The following is an 11886-nucleotide window of genomic DNA, read 5'->3' on the forward strand; positions in this document are numbered from 1 at the left end:
ACGTGCAGGGGCTGCAGCTGAACTGAGACTTGGTTTGGCTTTCCACTGACTATATACACAGAAAGAATGCCTGTCTTGGAAATTTACAGTCCAGACTATACAGAAAAGACAGGATGGCAGGGGAAAGAGAAGCAAAGAAAGGTGGAATAATTTGCCCAAGACCATGCAGAAAGTCTGTAACAGCACTGGATGCAGAGCTGGTCTCTGTGATTCAGCAGCCTGTACAACAGTTTCAGTGATGCCAAGAGTTGCCTCAAATGATGAACTGAGCACAGTCCTGAAAATCAAACGTACAAACTGGGGTTTTTGTGAAAGTGGTATGGTGCATTGATTTATTGAGGTTTTGTTCTTCTCAACAGCACTACGCACTAGCAGTGAAAGGTGTTCAATACAATTTCATGCTGGTGTCCTGAAGCCAGGCTATTTTAATAGAGTTTTGCCATTTTTTTGCTGAACCTGCCTATTTCTTGCTCAATTTGCATTAGTGCAAATTACTGTTCGTCTATTGAAGATACTTGTGAAAGGAATAATTTTTGAATGACATTTGACTTTATATGCCAGAAATAAAAGTAAGTACCTTTATGCCCTATATGTCCTTATGTGAAATATAATACCTACAATAACGGTAGCTTAGTTTATGGTTATGTTAACTACCTTTTTCCAGCTTTGAATTTTTCAGTTAAAGTAATCCTAAGGACTTGTTTATTACTATTACTTTTAATGCCTTTTGGGCTGTAAGTCCCTACAGTAGAGTGTACTTTTATAGAGCTAACAAGATGGTGATTACTCCAAACTGGAATAACCTGAAAGGAAACTTCTGTAATGGATACAATCATAATATTAACAGCGTCATTATAATAAACTGGGAAGAAAAAAAAGTGCCTTTGCTTTTAGCAATGTTTCAGATGGTTTCATTCAAAAACAGCTGAAATGATCTACCTCAACATCTTCACAGGAAATTAGAAGAAATCTGTGTCATTTTGTTCCAGAAAAGGAAGAAGGAAGTTGTGAGGAACTGAAAGGGAGATGTTGCCCCGCAAGCACCCAGCCATACTCTGCCATGTGCTGTGTGGTGAAGATGTCCCTGCTCATGTCAGGCATGTTGGACTAGATGACCTTTGAAGGTCCCTTCCAACCCAAACTATTCTGTGATTTTATGAAGAGGTCCAGCTGGGGAGATATCGCTTTGCAGCATCCACAGAGGTCCTGGGTGATTTCCATTCTCACCAACCCTGGCAGAGTCAAGGTCTCCTTTTCTCCCACAGGACACTCCTCCAGCCTTGCTGAACAGAAGGACTGAAGGTCCCAGTTGATCCATGCAGGGAAAATTGCTTCATCTTACAAGAAAATCCCAATGATGTCCTTCGGGACCAAGACCCCTTGTCTGTGTTGGACTAACATGCAGGTTACAGCCCAAAGCATTGTAAACATGTACTTGAAACAAGTTATTTATAACAGTGGAAACTGCAGTGAATAAATCCTTGTCTGGGCTTAATTCAAACTCATCATTAATCAGCTTAAGATGACCTTGAGAAAGTATATGCCCAGTCTTCACTACATTCTTATTAAATAATACCTTACATTAAAGTGCAGCATGCCAATCTGCAGACAAATACTAAATTTTCATGTACTCCTATTGAAGAAAACAATGTTTTTTCCTACAAGCAGAATAAGGGTCTTAGAAATACTAAAAGTACCATCTTCCACATTCAGATGGATTTTTCAAAAGGAATCCCTTTTCCACATTGTCTTCATGTAAATTGAATTCCTTTCTATCTGTTAGCTCTTACATACAGGTTCTGTAATGGTTACAAACAGCAAGGTACTGACACGCACCTATTCACAAGTGGAGAGCAGTAAGAAAGAAAAATGTTGAGTCAGCTGGAGATACTCTATTCTAAGATGAATATCTACTTTAACAAAAATATTTGGTATTTTGATAGGGTTCTTGTGAAGGTGTGTTGTGCTTTGCTAAGTATCTCATTTACAAGGAAGTTCTTGTTCCCAATCGCACCAGGAAAAATGAAGGCAATTGTTGCAGATGTGATACCCATAAAACTTCTGCATTCACTGATTTTATTGCTCTATTGTCTCTCTGAGACAAATATAAGGTTGTTTTAAGTTACCATTACATCTGAAACTGTTCAGCCTAAATACAACATGCCTAAATAATCCCTTTTCTGTTCAAAGTCAAGTAGAGTTGGGGAGTATTGCAGAAAAACAAAACAAAACAAACAAAAAAAAGGGAAAGAAAAAAACTTCCTCAAAGTTTTATCACCTTACAAAAGGAAAGTCTGGCACAATATTTTCACTCTTTCATCTGCTCCCCACCTTCTGTTCCTCTACAAAGGAACATCTGACTTTTGAGAATGGGGACCAAGTACACATTCACTTGATCTCTGTGCCTGTGCAGTGATGTTCAAGCTGAGCAATGAACCTGAATTGGTTAAATATAGGATTGCACTGCTGCAGAATTACTTAAGGAAGGCGCAGTTCCCAAAAAGTGCCATTCACAGCAACACAGAGCCACTGCACCAGAACCAAACCCCAAGGAGGCTGCAAACTTGTAGTTTGGCTTCTGAGCCAAATTCATCCCCCTTTGCAGGACAACCTGGCATCCACGTGGATGAGGAATTCAGTCAGTCTCTTACATTTTCTGTGGCTATAGCATGCATTTGTTTTCATTTCTTTCTTGTGGAATGATCTTAGACTTTATTTATATTTTCCTGGATTTAATTCAGCTCTTCAAGCAGGGAGCTCTGCAGAAAAATATGTCCTTCAGAACTTTATGCATTTAAAAATAAAGGAATACTGCAAGACACAGTCTCATTTTGGCACCATTGTCCCCTGTCCTGGAACACACAATCCTCCTTGAAACTACAAGCAGCAGGCAAGGAGGACTTTTTAGAAAAATTAAGAAAATACACACAAAACATTTCTGTTTACCAGAGCATCACAGCATTTTGTAATAGCGCGTAGCAAAGCACCCAGCCAATTTCAACAATGTTTCAAAGAAGGAGAGAGGTCTCAAAAATAATTAAATTCCTATGAAAATCAACTGCTTGTGTCTGCACCCAGGGCAATACAGGCAGCATCCAGTTAATTCATCTCCAGCGCAGCAGCTTTTTCCATGGTGGTTTTCCCTGAGCTACGAGGTGTTCTGGAGCATGGGCACTTCCTGGGAGCTCTGCGAACTGCTGGAAAACACAAGGTCAAGCCTGTTGCTAGTGCCCAGCTCTGGGTTTGTGAAGGAGGGCTCCTACCTGTCAGCTGAGTGGACATGGGCAGAGTCCAGGCTGGGGGTCAGGGGAGCACCTCCAGCTTTTGTCCATTGTCACCAATGCCTCTGAGATGTGTTTGCAACACACTCCTGGTTCTCCCTTGTGAACCTAATGCCAAATCTGCAATTTTCTCTGCTTTTGCTGGAAAAAGCCCATAAGTAAATACTTCATTTCAACACCAAATGGCTTTTTTTTGATCCCTCAAAGAACTGAAAGCTCCTTTTTGCCTTGCCTCATCTGAAGTATTCCATTGTTTTTGAGCCAAAATAAAACCAGTGTACTCTTTTGCCCATTTTGCCCGTTTTGCAATTCTGTTCCATTCACTTTACAGTTTAATTTAGTTGCATGTTTTCTATGCATTACTGATGAAGACTAGGTTTCTGATGTTGCAAGAACATTATGACCTTGGAATCATCTAGTTTTAAATAAAATATATTGAAGAATATCTTAGAAAATAAAAGGTTACATAAAAAAGAAGTTTTAGATTTGAACTCTGTACTGGACAATGTCCACAGAAATTACATTAAAATGCCAAAAGTCATAACATTTCAATAAAATAGAAATTAACAATGACACATCAATGTTAATGGGAAGACAACCCAAATATCTTCAGTTCTCTTCACAGCTAAGTAAGCTGTTCTGATGCTGGCTTCAGTAGAAGTCCATAATGCGTAACTGAGAGGAGGAGAGTAATAAGAGGAATATGTTATCCTAGAGATAACTAGGAGGATATAACTAAGGTATTAAAATAAATGACAATATGAAGATGAAAAATAAGAAGTCATTATTTGCTTTCGCTCATAATTCAAGAGCCATAGTTCACCAGTTGAATTTATCCAACTTCAAGTTTAAAATAAAGAAATGAGAACACTCAATAGGACAATGTCTGACTCAGCCCAAAATACAAGTGTTTTAAAATATCAATTAGACAGTGTTTTTACACCCAACATCCAAGGAGGGCTGTTGAATTCAGTGCTGTGGAGCCAGTGTTCAGTATGGAAGTCCCTGAACTGAAGTAACTTGGTTGAATTTTTGAATTATACTTACTTTTGAATTGTGGTCTGCCACTGGTAAATGCTAGAGAGATACTGAGTGAGGTGGGCCTTTGCTCTTATCCAGTATGGTTGCTCTGACCTTTATGATTAAGCAGTTCCCTATAAAATAGAAGCACCTGTGATAAAATGCTAAAACTGGTGTTGTCTTTTTTGACTAATGGAACCTATGACAGATACATCAGGCATAAAATTGTGAGCTTATGCATTTATTTACAGATGTATAGAGTATTCTGTTTTATATTTCAAGTAACTGAGCAATGCTTAATGCAGCAAACATCTTAAGATGAAGACCCATCATGAAAACATGAAATTATCACCTGGAGCTTCCAAAAAATAAACTCCTGTAAAACTGGCTAGTGGTATGAGCTTCATTTTATATATTCAATGGTGAACTACTGATCAATATTTCAGAATAGTTTATGAATACTGACAATACCTACTTGGTTTACAGGGATCATTATTTCCAAAAGGCTAAAGAAAACATGAAGCATGTCAAGGCAGATGTGATTCCTATAGAAAATAAAGTGCTAAAACTGTGTTTCTACATAATTCACTCACAAAGCCACGACAACATGCTCTCTTTCCAATTGTGACAGTGACTACATGATTCAAAGCTAAAAAAAAAAAAAGGAAATTAGACATCCATAACAAATAGTAACATGTTGAACTAGCTCAGAAGGTTCTTAGCAGAAAATATCTCTTAAATAGTATATACATGTGGAGCTGCAAAGGCAGAGCTCACACTCTAATAACTGAACTGCACTTCATATTGGTCTGCAGTTTATATTGGTTCTTAGATTTTTTGATCCAGAGAAGTTAGTAAATGCAGCACTTGGTCATGCCTGGAGAAGTGCACAGGTGTGTTTGGTTACCATCCCTGCCCAACAACACACCATTTGGAATCAGGCATCTGCCAACAAACCAGTCATGAACTTGCAACAAAGGCCATGTTTTCCACCATTGCAGGGCATAACATATCCATTCTAAAACTTCCTGCATGATAAAGATTTTATCCAGTCCCAGATAAACCACTTTCTCTAGCTGAAAACTGCAGCATGCTGTGGCACAGGGGACAGAAACAAACCTTTCCCGCTACCAGAAACTGCAGCAGGTTCTTGTGCCCAGCCACCTCACCATGGCCCCCTCATCGACTGGCAAACCAAATCACTTTTCCAAGACTGGAAAAGCTTTTGCCATCTGGGACAGCTCACTGTGCACATGGGGTTTCCTGGAAATGCTGTGTGCATGTCACGTGCTTTTTAAACTCTAAAGGTAACCAGGTTTCTCAAGGCAAACTCTGCTGATTCACAAGCTGCTTTTTTCTGTCTTTTAAGCCTCACCTTATTTGTTTTGCTATGGATAAATAAATAATGCTTTCACCTAGATAGGTAACATTTAAGCACCAATGATCTCAACCCTAATGAAATCACGATGATGTACCTGAGTGCTGGTACTATGGAAATGTTGTGCAGCTTTTCCAGAGGCAAGTACTGCAGACCCAGGTTTAGGGCACACTAGATCATTGTATTCACTTATTTGTTTTCGCAGGAAAGCAGGTTAAGATGGTAAATCTAAGAGGAAAATAAAGCCATTTGAAACAAGTAAACAGTGTTTTTATTAGGGAAGTGCTTTAACTCAGTGGTTTTAAGATGTCTGACTTGCCATTTCAATATTGCATTAGCAAAGAGTTTTTAGAAGCATGTTTTTCCTCTTAGGTCTGTAGAGTTAATAGAATATATGAGAATGGTATGGAAGAATCTGCACATGAGAAAATAAGAACAGCTAATGCAAAATATTGAATTAATATTTCATTGCTGGCAAAAGAGACGTTTTTTAAATGATGCCACCCAGGCATGCACCTTTCTCAGTCTGAGAATGTGGTGTTCTTTTATATACCTGTTGCATGGGCTGACTTCAGCTGTATGGTCTTTGATTTTAGATGCCAACATGTTGGCTGCCTAGAGAAGAAAACAAACAAATCTGAGGTCAAATAAAAAAATCAGGGAGGGAAGGACAAACAAAAATGTTTTCTAAATTGTCTCCTTTACTTCAAGATTACAGACAGCCTGCACTATTATCATTATGCTCAAGGACTTGAAAAGCATGAAGCAAAGACTACGGTCTGCTGCATAAAATGAAGAGCAAAGGCACAGCAATTGCTCGTGTCCTCTGGGTGCAGGATGAAATTCACTGTTATGTGCATCAATCATCCTTTGCTGCAGGGCCTTCCAAGGGGTACTACATAGCTAATACAGAGGAGAGAGACATAACTATTTGTCTACTTGTTTACATTCTGTTGGCCTATGGAGTGTCTTGCAAAGGATTAAATTCACTGCACTGTCCCACTGCGTTGATTGCAAACTCACCTTACTGTTGTCTATGGTAGCACACTGCTATTTAAAATCCTCTCCAGACACAGGATGGTATACATTTCTATACCATGCATTGCAAATTCAGTCAAACATTCTTATAGGAGCACTAAAAAACATGCGAATACTGTATATCTTCAGAATTTTGGAACCGGCTAAATTACTTGGATGCTACCACAGTGACTTTTCCCCTAAAAATATTTATTCTACTATTGAAAGGCAGAAAACACATAACACAACAGGAAGTTATGTTCTTATATAAAACCCCTAAAAACAATCTGTCCAAATCCTGTTGCTTAGCCGCTACCTAGTCTGAGGAGAACTTCCAGTAAGGCAAGCACTTGTTCCAAGCACAGAGTCCCTCAAGATTCAGGTCCACGGGTCATTACTCATGTCATGGCTAAACAGGACTTTCTCAGCAGGAACTTTTATCAATGCAGACAACTCTTGTTAAAGGTCTGAGACACGTAAGAAACAGGAAAGTAGTGACTACGTACAGGTGATAATTGCTATTGAACTGATCTGTCCCTAATAGATACCACTGGCATAAAAGCTTCAATAGCAAAGCTGTAACTGCTACAGGCAACAGGATACCTTCAAGGTTTTGTTACTATCATCACAGATTTTGGTGGAAACTAAAGCCCTGGCTCATCCTTTAGCCACTGACCAGCAGTGGGTCCAGGAATGCTATTCCTTACCCCATGGGACACATGACAAAGTGGAGTCCAGCCTGAACTTTCTCCATCACTGTGTATGTGACAGAAAGGACAGAAGCAAGAGGGAAGTGATCCTGTAGCATACGAGCGCTCCACTGGAGAAGTCCCAATGCCTGAGTCCTTCCTGTTTCAGCCAGGCTTACCTGGGTGCGTGCGATCACCTCGCAGCTGCGAGGATGCCAAAAGGCCTGAAGGAAGAGCTATAAAACTGAATATTCAATATTAAAAGGATTTTGTTTCCTTTCTCTATACAGTAGGGGCAAAACAACAATAAGATATTGCAAAGTTGTACATCTCTATTGCATTTACCTCTGAAAATCAAACCCCGTTTTTCAGTCACTTATGTCCCAAATCTAAGCACAGAAAATGACAAATTCTTTACATTCAGAGAATATTTTGGGAAATTACACACATGTGAAAGTTTTGCTTTCATTTTAACTTGAAGACAGACATTGATATATTTTGCCAATATCTGTGCCTTTTACTCACTTATTCTCTGTCCTTACTTGGTAACTTGTCTCTGTTTAAATTTTATTATTATAGCATGGGCTTGGCTATTTTGTGTTCTGTGGCTTAACATACTAGAACAACCAGGAAAAATAAATATGACTTTACTCTACATTTCACGTATTTTCAGCTTTCCTTACTAAACCTCCATCTAGTTTCTCCATCTATTATACCAATAGATTCATACATTTAAAAAAACAGAGGATTCAAAGCTCTCACAGAGATTGTTTTGCCAAAGTTTGTTTTCAGATAATGTTTAGCAATATCTGGAGTTGTTGGAAATGGAACCTGAGTCTATGACATTAAAAATAAGGAACATTTATTCCAATCTAGAGTTCATTAAAAATGCACAAGTTTTTGCTGAAATGTAATTTTATTTTTGGTATAGATCAACAAAACCTGCAGTTATTGCTGTCTATACAGGTGTCCAAATATTGGTTGTTCAGTTAGGGTAGTGAGGCAAATCATCATTTAAAACCAGATCTTTCAGGCTCCTGTAAGTACCTGAAACCCTATTTGTTATTTGGCTGCCTCTGGTTTAAATTCTGTCAGTTTTTCCACGATACCAGCCAACATTACGTGTGTTACAATTTTTCCTATGGTGGGAGACATCCCTAACATGACAGATGAGCAGTTTATTTCATGGGTTTTGCAAAAGCAACTTTCAGGCAGTGAAGCCTCACTGACCCTGCTGATTTGGAATGTATTTGAGCCAATTATGTAAAAGCTGAATGTCTTTGCCAACTCCGTTACCCATCCAGCTCTTTCTGTAATCAGATTATCCGATTTTATACAGTTTCTGCACTGGCCACTTTTGGATTTCAGTTCACAGAGTGAAATTCAGAGTTGTTTTTTTTTTCTTTCCAGCTGTACAAAAATGTCTTGAGAATGTATCACACAAATAGTAAAAATATTTATAGAAGGAGAGTGCTAAGATGAATACCACCCCTGTGGTGTGCTGGTGTTTATTAATAATAGGCTAGTTTCAAGCACTGAATATATTTTTGGGTGACATAAAGTGCCTTAGCAGAAGGCGGCTGCTGCTGTGCAGAGCAGACTGTGCCGGGCAGCCTGTCATCAGGGAAGGTAGAAAAGGGGATAGGGCTGGTTAGATAAGGCACTCCTCCACAGCCATCAGGAGATGCACTAACTTGGTGTTTCTAATTTGTTTGCAGATTCTGTTAGCTTAATCCATTTCCAATGGCAGTTATCAATTTAACTGAATTTATAGACAACAAAACCTCATTTTTTGAACTGTCAAGCACCCAAAGTATTATTTGAAATCAATGGGTTATGGGAGTGTGCTTAATACCTCTGAAAATTAAGTCTGAAATGAATTGCAAATGTAAAACCAGTGTCAAATAATTAGTTTGAGCATGCTTCCAATGAAGCCAATGACCATAGTTTTATTTATGTTATTGCATATAAATCAAACTCCCTATCAGGAGTATATCCAGCAATTAAAAAAAAATGAACAATTTTCACATGATTCTGAATCTCAAGATACCCTGTCATATATTCTTATACATTAGTACACCTTATTCTTATACCTTAGTATGTTGTATCTCTCTCAAGGAGACTGAAATTTTCTACATTAATATTTGTACATACCAAGCTGTTCCTGCTCACTTTTGCAAATAGATAACAGAGCTATATGTTTTGTGTTCCGCTGAATATTATTAGCATGCATCATAGTTGCTTTGAGGTCCATTTTGCTTATACTAAAAAATAAAAGGGATATATCAACAAGATAAACTGCAAAGTCTTCAAGAACTACCGAAAGTTTTGGCCAGAGACAAACATAACATACATTGGCAGCATCATATATGAAATCTACCACAAGGTGTGAGCATTTTTCAGTTGCTGCCTTGGCCCTTATTCAGCTCCCTTCACCAGCCCCAGCAGGAAAAGATGATATATGTTTCAAAGGGGCCTAAAAGGGTTTTCTTACATTCCTCCTAAGCCACACTCTTTAGGAGCAAAGCATGGAATTTAACCCTTGGGTTTAGAAAATACATACTTCTAGTAGTGTCCTAGAAGTTCATATTTGTGTAAAAAAATATTTTAAGATTTAGTTGAGTTGTGATCGTGAATATGTCTGAAATTTCTGTTTCATATCTTCAGAAATTCAAAATACATCAAGGAATACAAGTTTCCAGCAATTAGTTTTGGCCTGTAAAATAATCACATCAAATCTTTATCTAATTCCTTGTTACAGAGAGGCAGCTGTCTGTCCAACTCTGCCTGGACATAACAGACACTATGACTGTCCAAGAGGAACTTGGGGACTCAGTTGCAACAGCAAATGGTCCCACGTTCAGAGGATCTCTGAAGTTCCTGTTACACTTGGTTATCCAGCCCTCCTAAAAGAAAACAAAAAACAGAAAACAAAAAACCAAGCATTGGAAAACTACTACTGAGGGATTGTGCTATTGCATTTTGTCATGTCCTGAGTAAAAGCCAACTTGTCTTGGTCCCTGAAGCACTTACTGTGGCACATCGCAGCAGTGTAAGGTGCTCATTTATGGCTTAGGACTGGTCTGAACAGGAGAAAAACAGTAGTTGCCTTCCTTTGTGGTATTAGCTCCAAAGTGAGGTCTTGTTAAGTGCTGAAAAAGTGTTACACCATCACAGCTTGTCTGCTGGGTACTTTCCACAGGAAACACACACAGCTGTTTAGGCATGGTGAGAGGTTGCACTGGGTATCACCTATTGATCTGATCCAGGTCATCATGTGCGCAGACCCTGTGCTGCCACGTGTTTGCTGCCTGAGGTAGAGATCCCCAGTCTCCCCATCGCCCCAAGCACCACAGAAACTGTGCCCAAAGCCACAATGTGTCTTTTGGTCCCTTCTCAGGGCCCTGTGAGATGGTTCTCCTGCTTTTTGCTACCACTCCCAACCCACCACACTCCACACCCAAACCCTTCCATCCACCTCCAAAAAAACCCCACAACAACAACAGCCACTACCAATAAAAAACCCAAAACTCCACAAAACACAAAAAAAACTGCAAACACACATATATGCAGCAGCAGCAAATGCATCCTCTCACCCTCACTTATGACCACCAGTTTCAGGGAAACTCCTCTGGTTAATGCTGAGACCTTGTCACACAGCCCTGTGCTCTTGTCAGGAAGGGATCTTTTACTTAGAGGACTAAATAAGCCATCCTCATTCGCATTTGCAGTTTTTTATTTTTCCCCATTCACTTTTTTTTTACTCTTTTAGGTTATCTTTAGCTTAATTAAAGTTAATTCAAGAACATAAGTGGCTTTAGATCTTACAGTCCAATTCTATTTTTGTCTCATTTCAAAGAATAATTTTAGGAGAGAGAAAAATCAGAAAATGAGGCATATGCAACTGCTTCTTTTGAAAGAGAAAGTAAACACATCTTATTATGAGTATCTGCATTAAGACAAGCTTGTTTTATAATATCTCCTTAGAATGTAAGAGTATTCTATGCAATATAATTCAGAAATCATCACGTAATGCAATAATTTAGCTAACATCAATGTTCATATAGTGATGACAGAACGTATACTCTTCTGTATTTTGATTTTTTTTACTTACCTAGTCTGTAAATATTCAGACTCTTCTGGTTGGGATAATTTTATTACCTGTATTTTAAGGATTTACTCCTTCACTTGTCTTCAGTTTAGGGGAAAAGGAAAGTCATCACTAACTTCCCAGCTTCCAGAGAGATGAATCAGATGTTGACTTTACACTTTCCCAGGTGGACACCAAAGAAAAGCACCAGCACAGAGGAGAAGCACATATCACCTTTCTTCTGCTGGCAGCAGAAAGCTTCATTTCTGAATAGCATGATGGGAAAATATACATCTTAAGCAATATTCAGCTGTATCTTTGTTGTATGGATTAGTCATACAAAACACATACGGCACAAAAGCATAGGTGCGCTGGGAAAACTGAATTTCTCTTAGAAGAAAACTCAGGTTA

Source organism: Columba livia, chromosome 2, assembly GCF_036013475.1.
Source record: "Columba livia isolate bColLiv1 breed racing homer chromosome 2, bColLiv1.pat.W.v2, whole genome shotgun sequence".
Taxonomy (NCBI): domain Eukaryota; kingdom Metazoa; phylum Chordata; class Aves; order Columbiformes; family Columbidae; genus Columba; species Columba livia.